Raw genomic sequence first — 14818 nt, forward strand, 5'->3', positions numbered from 1 at the left:
TCTAATGATTCTGTGTGTGATGACCCCCTATTCGATAATTTCATCCCTTGTGTATCTCATGATCAAAATGACACCCTGTTACGGCCCTTTGAATCTGAAGAGGCCAAAATGGCGCTATTCGCTATGTTTCCTAATAATGCTCCTGGGCCGGATGTCATGAATTTGGGTTTCTATCAGCACTTTTGAGACGTAGTGGGTGGTGATGTAACCTCATTTATTTTGAACTGTTAATATTCTGCTTCTTTTCCCGATGGATTGAATGATGCGAATGTGGTTTTGATTCCTAAAAAGAATGACTCAGAAACGGTAGTTGATATGAGACCGATTGCCCTGGGGAATGTGTTGTATAGGATTTTGGCCAAGATGATAGCTAACAGAATGAAGCCATTGATAGGGGATCTAATTTTGGAATTCGAGAGTGCTTTCATTCCTGGTAGACTCATCACGGATAATAACCTAATAGCTGCTAAGGTAGAACATTATTTGAATAGAAAGCAGTGTGGTTTGACAGGACGGGGGGCTTTGAAGTAGGATATGGCAAAGGCTTATGATAGGATGGAATGGCAGTTCTTGCACAGAATGCTTATGGTTATGGGTTTTAATGAACACTGGATCAAACTGATTATGTTATGTGTAACCACAGTTAAATATAATATTTTGGTGAATGGTGTGAATAGTGGGCGCATAACTCCCTCTCGTGGTCTCAGGCAAGGTGATCCTCTCTCCCCATATTTATTTATTATTTGTGCGGAAGGATTATCAATGTTGTTGCAGAAGGCTCAGATGGCAGGATTTATACATGGATGTGGGTGGCTAGGGGAGCCCCCTATTTCACACTTATTTTTTGCAGATGACATCCTACTATTCTTTAAGGCAAACATTCAGGAGACCAATGTGATAAAACAATGTCTGGTGCATTATGAAAAACTGTCTGGGCAAATGATCAACTTTCATAAATCCAATATCTGTTTCAGTAGAAATACCCGGGATGATGATAGGGCGGCAGTAGCAGAATGTTTGCAGGTAGAACAAGCCCCCAATTTTGGAAAATATCTTGGCCTACCTTCATTTGTTGGAAGGAATAAAAAGGCTATTTTTTCTTATGTGGAGGATAAAATCAGGTAACGGATTAGTTCATGGAACAAGAAGTTACTCTCGCAGGCTGGTAAAGAGGTGATTTTAAAAAGTGTGGCTCAATCTATGCTCACGTTTACAATGAATGTGTTCTTGCTACCTGACTCAGTTTGTTTATCTATTGAGAGGACCATGAACATGTATTGGTGGGGGAGTGGAACGGAGAGAGGAATTCACTGGAAGGCTTGGGATAAATTATGTATCCCTAAGAATTTTGGTAGATTGGGTTTTAAGGATCTCTGTGGCTTTAATTTGGCTATGCTAGGAAAACAGGCCTGGCGTTTCCTCACAAATCCCAGCTCCTTGGTAGCAAAAATATATAAGGCACGGTATTATCCTACTACCTCGTTTGTTGATGCGACAATAGGTAACTGCCCAAGTTATTGATGGAGAAGTATTATGGCTCCACGTGGTATTGTTTGCTCCGGGGTACGCAGGAGGATTGGTAATGGAAGGACGACTTTGATCTGGGGACATCCATGGTTACCAGACGACGCTAGCCCGCTGGTTCAAACAGAAATGCCTAATGAATTGAGGGGTGCTTTGGTTGCAGGATTGATTGATCAGCAGACTAATACTTGGGATCCCCATATTTTATCTGATTTATTTCTTAATGAGGACGTGCATCGTATATCTAAAATTCTCGTTAGCCCAGACTATGAGGACTCATGGTATTGGCTTGGAGATCCCAAAGGAATTTATTCAGTAAAGAATGCCTATAGAAATATTGTTGGAGATTATGTGTGTGCCCCAGGTGCTTTTGATAAATGGGCTACAATTAAAGGTCCCTCCCAAATGGAAGACATTCATGTGGAGAGCAATCAGTGATATTCTTCCTACTACTACCAATTTAATTATAAAGAGGGTGGAAGTGAGTCCTACATGCCAAATGTGTGGGTTGGCTCATGAAGATGTTATGCATGCACTAGTATTTTGTGAATATTCTAAACTTGTTTGGAGTATTACACAATTACCAATTACAAATATTATTACCAATTCCTTTCCAACATGGTTTATGGGTGCATTGGCAGTTCTAACGGAGGAGCAACGTGGACTGATGACTGTCGTATTATACAATTTGTGGGGAAGTCAAAATTCCGCCGTGTGGAAGGCGGCTCTCCCACGCCCGGCCGACGTTTGGAGGAGAGGGTTGCCGCCGCCATGCACTCTTTCCGGCAAGTGCATCAATGCCCCGCACAGCCCACGCCGGAAACAGCAGCACCAACGAACGACGATCACAGCGGCCCGCGGTGCTATAGAGACGCCGGATTCCGGCAGAATACCGGGGAGGCCACATTCGGCATTGTGCTACTATCCTCGGATGGCTCATTCATGGCAGCAAGAAATGGCAAGCTACCGCTCTGTTTCTCACCGCTTATGGCGGAGGCCCTAGCTTGCAAAGAGGCATTATCTTGGCTGATGGAAAAGAACGTCACAGCGGTGAGTCTACTAACGGATTGCGCGGTATTACGGAGTGTTCTACAGCAGGAAACAACATCCATCATGTCCTATGTTGGGGTCGTGGTGGATCAATGCAGGACATCTATGTCTCTTTTAATCTTTGCTTGTTAAGTTATATTTCTAGGCAAGTTAATTTACATGCTCATTGATAAGCTTAATTTCTAGACATTATTTAGAGTAATTTTAGTTAGTGATTTGCATAAATAAATTAAGTTTTAGGGTTAATTATATTATAAATATTATATTTAGTATATGTTACTAGTCTAGACTAGTTTAGATGGATTTTAATAAACATTATGCTAATGTTGCATTTTTATTAATATATAAAGAAGAGTTTTATTTTATCTATATTATTAAATTTATTTGTTAGTTTTATTCATTCTATTTTTAATAAGTTTTTTTGATATTTAGGTGTAATTAAGTATATCATTAGGTGGTAATTATTTTATTATATATTATTTTGTTTTGTTTTTCTTAGGGAATTGCGCAGCAGTAAGGAAAAGAAAAGAAAGATAATGGTTGTGTTTAGTAAAAAAATTCGCCTATAGGTCAATTTTGGTTCATTTGACCACTATTAATTGTTTGATTTAGTTAAAATATTAATATAAATGTTTGGTTAATTAGCTTTTTACAACTCCAAAATGCTAAAATTCAAAAAGCTACTCCAAACAACTTTTTCAATTAGGTTTTTGAGAAAATAAATTATACCAGACTGTAAGACTTTCCCGTATAATATATATTATATATTATGGGTCTTACTTATGTGGTGCAAGTGGACTAGGCCCATTAAGTAATTGGTTGGACTGAACATTTAGGTTTAAGTCTTATTTCACCAATGTGCCTATATAAAGCTTGTATTGATGGGATACAAGATATATGATTTAATATGGTACTCATACTGCTCAGAAAATACCAATACACCATCTAGGGTTCTGAGTCGAGTATGAGACAAAACGGCTAACCCTATTCTGCAGATCTACTGTTCAAGAGGCAACACAACAGGATATCAACCATGGCTGACACAACAGGATATCAACCATGGCTGGAGATCTACAGTGCTTCCGCTTCCGCTACTACGAGTTAAGTTTCTCGTAGATTATTCTGTATATAGTTAGATCATATTTAGATCTCACACAAATAGCTAATTTACCAAACACTTTTCTACAATCAGCCAATGTTATCAACTATTTATATCCTCTAATTAACACAATCAACTAACAGCTAACAGCCATTTTACCAAACAGGGCCAATATATTAAGTTGGGGGTTTTCTTTTGTTGAGAATGAGGGGTTCGGCAGAGCGGAAAAGGGAAGAAAAGAATAGAGGAAGAAAAGGAAGACTAGGGTGCACAGCAGCGAATCGGCGAGAAAATCCAAGACTCCATCGCAAGGAATTTTCGAGCTTCAATCGCAGCTATCGTCTCTTAGGCTTGAATTATTTTCCTTCCTTACTTAATATTGTTTAAATTTTCAGAATATTATTTCTTGAACATTGCATACATTTAATATGATTCTTGGTTAGAACTCTTAATTAGGGATTTGGATTAGCCCATATTAGATTAATTGATTATTCTTCCTGTGTTGATTCTTCTAATTTCAGTTGAATAATTGAATTTGATTATATTTATTTTATGTATTTTAATTGTGGATTGTGTGACTGGCCATTGCATAATTCTAATATCAGGGTTTATAAGAAAAATTGACAGGTGAATTATGAACCTAGAACTCGTAAGATAAACACAATTGACCTAAACTAGACATAGCTTGATATTTGATTGTTGCTTAATGGGTTTAATTAATGTTGGTGAGATATCGACGGATGATCACAGTTAATTGGATACAACCTAGTAGCTCGATGGAGTATTAAGATATATTTGAAGCAATCATCACTATAATCATAAGAATTAATACTTACGAGAGTTAGTTAATTATCTAATAGGTGAACCCCAAATCCCTAGTCTTCTCTCAGTTGGAATTTCCTTTGCTATTAATTCTTAAATATTCTTTTTAATTACATTAATTCTATTTATTTGCGTCTTTCTTTATCAACAAATTGATTATTTAAGTTAACTGTTAATAGTGTTCTTCGTGGGATCGACCCTAGAATACTCCAGGAATTTATACTGTGTTTGACTCTGTGCGCTTGTAGATTATAGCAATCACTCATACTCTGGCTTCGTTAGCTTTTACTCAGGATCATTCTATGTATTGGGATTCTATCCCTCCTGACTCTATTACAACTTTGATTCATTAATACAATCATCTGATTGGCTTTCAAAAAAATATGTTGTTAAAATATTATGTGTCTGTAGTTAACATATTATGTGTATGTAGTTACCATTTTATGTGTCTGTAGTTAACATGTTATGTGCCTTCAATTTATTTACAGACACATAAACAGTTAACTGCAAATACATAATATGTCAACTGTAGATATATAATTTTGGCAGAAGTGTCAAATAGGCTCATCTACTACTGCGAAGTGCTCAATTCTTACCACGAACTAAATTAAGTGTCAAATAGATCCATCTACCAACTAAATTTGTTTAATTGACTTTTTTTTTACAGGTTGCCTATTCAATTTTATATATATATATATATATATATATATATATATATATATATATATATATATATAATGCATCTAGGGAAGACGGAGAAGAGAGCGTTGGCATGACCGGCTTCACCATCGAGATCATCATCGTCATCGCAAAAGAAGCGTTTCAGCAATCGGAAAGCTACGAACCCGCAGATCAGCTCCACGGCATATGCCGCCAACTCTGTATTCTACTCCGTAAACAATACGACGTAATAAAATACTCCGACAAGCGTAGCTTTTTGTAACAGTTTAGAGTTCAATTAGTGATTTTCTTCATTTCCTATTTTTCCTAAAGTAATGTATATATTGGCAAATACTTGCGAAATTAAATTCAGAAAATCAACAAGCAAAGTGACAACGGTAAGAGTTGGTGACCCATTCACCATTGATTTGAAGGTTTTTTTTTTTTTTTTTTTTTTTTAATAATTGAATAGGCAACCTGCTAGAAACCTGTAAAAAAAGTTAATCGAACAAATTTAACTGGTAGATGGACGTATTTAACACTTAATTTAGTTCGTGGTGGGAATTAAGCACTTTGCAATAATAGATGGACCTATTTGACACTTTTGCCTATAATTTTTGGACCCGAGTCCACAATGTAAGATGGATCATGGTCCATAATATAACAACTGCCGAATTATATAACATTATAAATAGTATCCCAATTACTAATACTTGCATTTATTTAAAACTCTAAGACGTACTATAGAATAAAGAATCTACATTTTTACATTTAATTTTTTTGACAAATAAGGTTTGAAACCCTTTAATTTGTGGAACATTTCAACAAATTCCACATTTATGTATGCAATAAAATTTTAGACGTTTTTGAACTGAACTCGATCAATTAAAAGTAATTGATAGTCTTCATTTGATCAAATTAATATCCAAAAGTTAATTATACAAATGTCATTATAATTTTTTTTTTTTAAATAAAGGTCAAATAGGTCATCGAACTCCACACGAAAATGTAATTAGGCCATTGAACTAAAAAAACATGCAATTGAGTCTCTGAATAACGTAAAATGATGCAATTGAACCAAAAGTGACATGTTTACCTGTTAGTAAAAAATTTGTTAGTAAAATTAGTAAAATTATTAAAATACAATAAAAAATTATTATTTTAATATGATAACCTTCACGTCAGCAAACTAACAGGTAAACAAGTCACTTTTTGTTCAATTGCATCCTTTTGCGTTGTTCAGGGACCCAATTGTATATTTTTTGAGTTCAATGGCCTAATTGCATTTTTGTGTATATATAGTTCGATAACCTATTTGACCCTTAATACATATTAAAAAAAAAAGAGTAAAATTAATTGTAGTCAATTTGATTGTTAAATGTTAAATATGAAAATATCATTATATCTTAAAGATAAAATTGCAATAATTTCTTCACGATGATATCACACAGAATCCTCTAATCCCAACATAAAATTTGTCAAAATTTTCAATCTAGAAGATAATAGGAAAATACATCAAAATTGAAAAATAATTATTATAAATATATATTAAAAAAGACAATGATATTTTTTAAAATAATTATCATTTTATTTATATTTCAATGTACCTTTCTATTTATAACATAAGTAACACACAAGGGGTAATTAAGCGTTTCGATTTTTGGTTCGAATTTTTTTTAGTTCGATTTGGTTTCAGTTTTTTTTTCCGATTTTGAAAAAATGAAACCATTCAGTTTCAAATAGTAAGTTCGGTTTGGTTTGGATTCGGATTGAAATAGTTCGATTTCGGCTCGGATATGGTTTGGTTTGGTTCGGTTTGAGAACTCAAACATTCCCTAATTAGTTCTCTTGCGCACATAATTATTTATTTATTTTCACTAATAATTTAAATTTGAAATACTAAACAACAAGTCCACAATGCATATTTCAAAATTTTCAATCTAAAATAAGTCCAAACCGAATCAACTTCTTCACCTGTGTCTGCCATCTGACAACAACATCACAAACTCGCAAAGAAAAATTGAGAACAAAAAACAATTGTGAAATTTAGGTTAGAAATTTGGAAATTTAGTATATACATTTGGGTAAATTTGTCTTGTCGCGGTTTTTTCTGTTCGCCAGCTTTGCCGTCGTTGATGTTAATTTTCCGTTCGCCGGCTTTGCATTTTGTCTCGTCGCGGTTTTTTCTATTCACCGGCTTTGCCTCGTCGCGTTTTGCCTCGCCGTCGCTGACGTTAATTTATCACCTAATAGGGTGGTCTCATAGGATCCATCCCATATATATATGTGTGTATGTGTGTGTGTGAAAAATTCTACAATGTTAATCAATACTTCAAAATGAATGGTAAATGCATTGAATTGCACCGGTAAAACTCAATATAGACCAAAGCTTTAAGTTTTTACATTAGGTAAAAGAGACAATGTTGATTGGCACTAGAGTCTTTTCTAAAAATAAAAATGTGTATTTATGAATAAGATATCTTTAAATATATATAAATATTACTAGTAATTGTCTAATAGTTTCTTAGAAAATGCATTTTAGAATTTTTTTTTTAAATTAGGAAAGCGTTCATGGAGTTTTTGTAAATTTTTGGAAGGTGCAAAATTTTTGTACATCGTAATTCATAACAATGTTCAAAATATTTTTTTGATACCATAGACTTGATCAAAGAACAAAGATTATGTTATTATTATTAATTAATCATAAAAATACGGAGTAAAAAAAAAAGTGATGACAAAGCCAAAGAAGATATCTTTGAATTAGTGCTTTATTTTGTACTTTGCTTGTGAATAATCTAAAACTACAGTTTTCACCTAAATATGATAGGAATAGGGATAGGGATAGGAATAGGAATGGGGATAGGGATTGGCTATTCTATGATCAACCTTTACCATACACAGATTCCGCCTTCTTTGCTTTTTAGACCACAAACACTCCCTGCTAGTCTGCTACTTCACAATTCCACTGGGTGCCACCGTCACTTGCCCTTACTGTGTGCTCCAATGCACCCTATCCCCTCTTCCATGCGCATTTTTTTGGATTTTCAATTTCTTTTTGTTTTTGTTTTTTTGTTTTTTGTTTTGTTTTTTTTTTTTGTTTTGTTTTTTTTTTCTGTTTTGTTTTGTTTTTTTCTTTTACAAATTTGGATTTTCAATTTCTACTCATCAATTTTGTACAAATCTCAACCCTCATAATATTATGTTGTGTCCCTAAAGGATAGTCGAGGGAGTAGTGAAACATAATTTTAATATCAAAAGTTCATGAATTTGATTTTTGCTAAAATTTTAAGGTGTTGGGGAAACGCGCAATTACATGTATACTAGGTAAATTTCGCATTGTCCAAAAGGTTTCAAGCAGGTAAATCATCTTAGATTGTCAATAGCTGACCGGCTCAAATCAAGAGGGTTGAGATTTGAACTCTTGATCTTGTGATTATAAATTTGTATTTTTAGCCATCTTAATTGGGATTGCCCTTTTTTGTTACCACTATTTTAGTTAAATAAGTTACAGAGGGTCTATGTCTTTGCTCTCAAGTTTTCTCTCCCTAATTAGGGTTTTCTCTAGTTTCTCTCCCTTCTAGGGTTTCCTGGCTTCTTCAGTTATTCCGACCGGCGGCTTCAGGCGAAGACATGGCAGGAGCATCCAAGCGACAGCATGATGGCGGAGTTCAGGCTATGTCCGAACGCTGGGCAGACATGACCATCGAAGACGAGGAGGAGGGTGTTGAGGCCGGCGATGGCTTCTCGCCGGCACCGGGCGAAGGGGCGACCGTATACTCTGTGGTCGGCCGTTTCTTGACGGCAAAGCTGATAAAGGTAGAATATATGCGGCAGGTTATGGCATCGGTTTGACAGCCGGTCATGGGGATGCGGGTAACGGAGTTGCACTTTAATTTGTTCATCTTTGCTTTCTATCATGAGAAGAATATGGTGCGGGTGTTAGAAGAGGGACCTTGGTCCTTTGATAACCACACACTAGTCTGTCGCCAGGCCTGTGATGGGTTTTTTCCGGGCGAAGTCAAGTTGGATACCGTTGATATGTGGATACAGGTGTATGACCTGCCTTTGGGGTATACATCTAACGTGGTTCTTGAACAAGTTGGTAATTTTGTTAGATCATTTATTCGATGTGACGATCGCCATGTTGGAGGACCGTGGAAGACTTTCTACCGCGTACGTGTTGCGGTTCCGGTTGACAAACCGCTCAAGCGACATATGATGCTAGTACGAAGAGATAAGTCCTGGGTCTGGGTGAATCTGAAGTATGAGCGGCTCCATAATTTTTGCTTTTGGTATGGCATGTTGGGGCACCTTGATAAATTCTGTGCGAAGGCTAGGGTTTCGGGTATCAAACCGGAGTTCTTCCCGTATGGTGCATGGATGCGAGCGGGGCAAGCTCGAGGTCCGAGGCCGGTTGGCGCCTCGTGGTTATTGCCGCCGGCGGAGTCCGTATGGCAGTAGCAGGTACAACCGATGGAGGAGGGCACGGCTTCCTCGGAAGATGGCTGGGGAGATGTCCGTATGGTTCAGCCGCACCACGATTCCGAAGAGGGGGTATTAGCCTCATCCAAACGTCGTCGGGCAGCAATTGGCCGTACCGACGGGGTTGGCTTGCCGGTGGAGGATCTAACAGTCAATGGTGGTTCAAAAAACTTGCAGATGGCGGGTCCTGGCTCCCAGGCCCGCCCGACCCAATGAGTACGCTGAGTTGGAACTGCCATGGCTTGGGTAATCCACGGACAGTTTGTGAAATTATAGACCTTGTGTCTCGTAAGAACCCCGATTTTGTGTATCTAATGGAAACCAAGGTGGGACGGATACATGTTGAACGTATTAGTGTCAAACTTGGCTATGATGGATTATTATATGTTGACAATAGTGGATTGAGTGGTGGACTTTCTTTGTTGTGGAAGAAGAACAATACAACGAGGCGTTTGAGCTTCTCGAAGAATCATGTTGATGTGGAGGTTATTATAGCTGGCTTCCGCAACTGGCGAATGACATGTTATTATGGCTTTCTGGAACGTAACAGACGTAATGAACCATGGGAACTACTGAAAAGCAGACAGATCTGATCTCCCGTGGATTATTGTGGGGGACTTTAATGACTTACTTTATCAGCATGAGAAAAGAGGAGGGAACATGCATCCGAATAATCTCCTTCGCGGTTTTGGGGAGACTATTGAGGAGTGTGAGCTATCACAAATGCCTATGGTGGATATCAGTTTACTTGGGAAAAAGGAAAGGGGATGACAAACTGGATTGAGGAGAGATTAGATAAAATATTCACGAAAGAAAGTTGGCGTAATATTGTGCAAGGAGCTAGAGTGACAAACTTGACAACCCGGATGTCGGATCAATCCGCCCTCTTTCTAGGCATCCATGACTCCTTAGGGAGGGGTGGAATAGTAAGAGGGGATTTCGTTTTGAGATGGCATGGTTATATAATGAGGGGTGTAGAGGCGTGGTGGAAGAGTCATGGGAAGAAGGAAGGAGTAGGGGGTTGCAGAATTGTATTGAGTATTGTGGTGTCCGTTTGTCACGATGGGGTGGTGATCGATATCATAAGTTTGGAGAGCAAATTATGACCCTACTAAAGGAACAACAACGATTGAGGGGATGCACTGACTCGACCTCACTCGTTGAATTCCAGCGCCTGGAGGAGCTCCTAGCCCGCGTTGAATCCCAAGAAGATGCATACTAGAGACAGAGAGTCAAACAACACTAGTTAAAGGGTGATGATGCCAATACAAAGTTCTTCCACATGTATGTCTCTCACCGTAAAAAGAATAATAATTTATCTAGACTTATGAACAATGATGTGGATTGGGTGGAAGGGGAAGTTATGAAAAGTGTTATTATGAATTATTTTGCTCATATTTTCTGTTCCGGGCACCCGGGGAATGGTGAGAATTTTTTTGAAGGGATTACCCCACGAGTAACGCAGGCACAAAATGATTCTTTACTTCGCCCTATTGAGTTTGAGGAAGTTAAAATTGTACTGTTTGCAATGTTCCCTGATAAGGCACCTGAGCCTGATGGAATGAATCCGAGTTTTTATCAACACTTTTGGGATGTGGTGGGAGGCGATATCTCAAATTTTGTGATTGAATGCCTAGAATCTCGTTGTTTCCCTGTTGGTCTGAATAATACTGATGTAGTTTTGATCCCAAAGAAAGTTGTTCCTGAAACGGTGTCTGATCTCAGACCTATAGCCCTCAGTAATGTGGTTTATAGAATCATGGCTAAAGTAATAACAAACAGGATGAAACCGCTAATGGAAGAAATCATTTCAGCCTCCCAGAGTGCCTTTATACCAGATAGGCTTATAACGGATAATATCATAATAGCTGCAGAAGTGGGTCACTTTTTGAATAGAAAAAAATGTGGAACCGTAGGTTGGAGTGCTCTCAAGTTGGATATGGCTAAAGCCTATGACCGAATGGAGTGGTCTTTCCTGCGTAACATGCTTCTGGCCTTGGGTTTTGATGTTAGATGGGTGAAATTAATTATGTTGTGTGTAACTACAATATCCTACAATTTTCTAGTGAATGGCTCTCGTAGTAACCCGGTCATACCCACTCGTGGATTGAGAAAAGGGGATCCCCTGTCCCCTTACCTCTTCATTATTTGTGCAGAAGGGCTCTCTTTGCTGCTACAGCAAACACAAAGTAAGGGTTCTATTCATGGTTGCAGGGTCGCTAGAGGTGCCCCCTATCTCTCATTTATTTTTTTGCTGATGATAGTCTGTTGTTTTTCAAATCCAATACTCAAGAGGCCAGCGAAATAAAGAATTGTTTATCTGTATATGAGAATTTGTCTGGGCAGGTGGTTAATTACCATAAGTCTAGCATATGCTACAGCAAGAACACGTGTGAAACTGACAGGGAGGAGGTGGCACAGATTTTGGGGGTAATTCAGGCTCCTAACTTTGGAAAATATTTGGGACTTCCCTCATTTGTTGGAAGAAATAAAAAGACAGCTTTTTCATACATTGAAGATAAGATCAGACAGAGGATTGGATCCTGGAATAAGAAGTTGTTATCACGGGCGAGTAAGAAAATCATGTTGAAAAGTGTAGCACAATCTATGCCTACCTTTTCAATGAGTGCTTTTTTACTACCTATATTTGTCTACACGGCTATTGAGAGAACTATGAACCGATACTTGTGGAGATCTGGTACTGACAGGAGAATACACTGGAAGGCATGAGATAAATTATGTATCCCAAAGAAACATGGTGGCCTGGGCTTCAAAGACCTACGTGCGTTTAACCTAGCTATGTTGGGTAAGCAGGCATGGTGGATGCTTACTAAACTTGAATCTTTGGTGGCTAGTGTTTATAAAGCCAGCTATTACCCTAAGGGTTCATTTTTTATGCAGAGTTAGGAAATAACTCCAGTTGTTGTTGGCGAAGTATTATGACAGCTAAAAGTCTGATTTGTAGTGGTGCGAGACGCAGAATTGGGAATGGGGAGACCACATTAATATGGGCCCATCCGTGGATACATGATGATCAGGAACCTATGATACAAACAGAGATGCCACTGCAATTAGCATGAGCAAAAGTTGTGGGATTAATTGATCAAGAGACTGGTTCGTGGGATCACTCGATTCTAACTGATTTATTTCAACCTACTGATGTGGCTAATATTTTAAAAATACCTATTTCCCCGGACTATGATGACACTTGGTATTGGCACGGGGACTCCCGAGGAATTTACTTAGTGAAGAATGGCTACAGACGCATCGTAGGAAATTATGACCACAGTAATGGGGCTTTTAATAATTGGCTCGCCCTATGAAGACTCAAAATTCCCCCAAATAGAAAACATTTCTATGGAAAGCTATTAGTGATATCCTCTCTACTACTACATATTTTCTTATAAAGAGAGTGGATGTGGATCCAAATTGTGCCATGTGTGGGATATCTCAATAGGACACCATGCATGCTTTACTGTTGTGTGATTTTGCAAAGGCCACCTGGGAGCAATCCAACCTTCCAATCCCTAATATTGTGACAAATATTTTTCATATTTGGTTTAGTGAACTTCTAAATGTTCTAGACTCTGATGGGATAATATATGCAACATCAATTCTTTATCATATTTGGAGAGCACGGAACGGAGCGGTTTGGGACGCGTTTCTCCCGCAACCAAGGAAGCTACTTGCGGTAGCCGCCGCAACTATGCATGCATGGCGACGATCACGGTCCACCACCGTCGACGCTGGAATAGTGCCCGAACACCCAAATGCAGCCGTGAAGCCATCACTGCCACACGGGATGCCGCCTATAACCGCTGCTACAAACGCTGCCCCACCGCCGAGAATTTTCCGAGTCGATGTCGGTTACCTCCACGACTCGGGCAAGGCAACGGTAGGGGCAATTATCCTCGATATGGATGGGGGATATGTTGCAGCATTCAGTGCACCACTCCCGGATTGTTTTTCACCACTTATTCCCGAGGCATTCGCATGCAAGGAAGCCTTATCATGGTTGAAGGACCGAGGCGAGCGGTCAGTAGAGCTATACACAGATTGTTTGTCATTACAACGTTATCTTACTTCACCACCATCCACAGTTCGTTCGTACATTGGCTATGCTACTGATAGCTGCAGAGCAGTCATGTCTTCGTTTGAGTTCTGTTCATTTAGTTTTGTTCTTAGATCAGAGAACTATTTAGCACATGCTTTAGCATCTACTGCGTTCCAGCAGCCTACTATTATGTACTAGGATCTATCCCACCTGACGTTATTGCGACATATTTCTAATTAAATTACCACTTATTATTTTTTTTTTAAGTTACAGAGGGTCGTTTTTGTGCATCAAATATTCTTGATAATAATTTCTAATAATATTTGTTATAATTATGTATTGCATTAAATAATATTGAAAATCATTCTAATTTAAATAAAGAATTACTTGCGACAATCAATTGAAAATCAAAGATATACTAAGGAAAATTTTACTAAAGAGCGAATGTTGATAAGGTTATAACGGGAATACAAATTATGTTGGTGTAATAATGTGAATTGATAACTTGTATATTTTGAATTATTCCTTGTACAATAATAAGACATTTTCAAAGTTACCACCTTTAATTTTTTATTTTTTTTTACTTTTTCATTTATGTACAAACTTTAGTAACGAAATATTCTGTTATTTATTTATTATTTTTAATTTATTCATTGCTTTCAATAAGGAAGATCTTAGGTTCGAGTCTCATCCCAATCAAGATTTTGCATAATTGTTAAACAGATATTATGAATAGGTTAGAGTGTATTCTAAAAAATAAATACTTATTCATTGCAAAATATTTTCTAACATAATAATAATAATAATAATAATAATAATAATAATAATAATAATAATAATAATAATAATAATAATAATAATAATAACAACAACAACAACAACAACAATGATTGCTATTTTATTGCCCGCATGGGTAGCTCAACTGGTCATAGAGGTGAAACTTTGGAATAATGACTAGGGATCGAGTCTCTTAAAGTGAGGGGGGCTCCTTGTGCGCAGTGAGCACACAAAATTGAACTATTGTCAAATTTTTATTTTTTATTTTTACTTTTCTATTCTTTTTTCAACTCTTTTCTTCTATGTGGTAAGAAATTAAATATAATAATATTTAATTAATTTGATTTGTT

Source organism: Ipomoea nil, unplaced genomic scaffold (assembly GCF_001879475.1).
Source record: "Ipomoea nil cultivar Tokyo-kokei standard unplaced genomic scaffold, Asagao_1.1 scaffold1572, whole genome shotgun sequence".
NCBI classification, from domain to species: Eukaryota; Viridiplantae; Streptophyta; class Magnoliopsida; order Solanales; family Convolvulaceae; genus Ipomoea; species Ipomoea nil.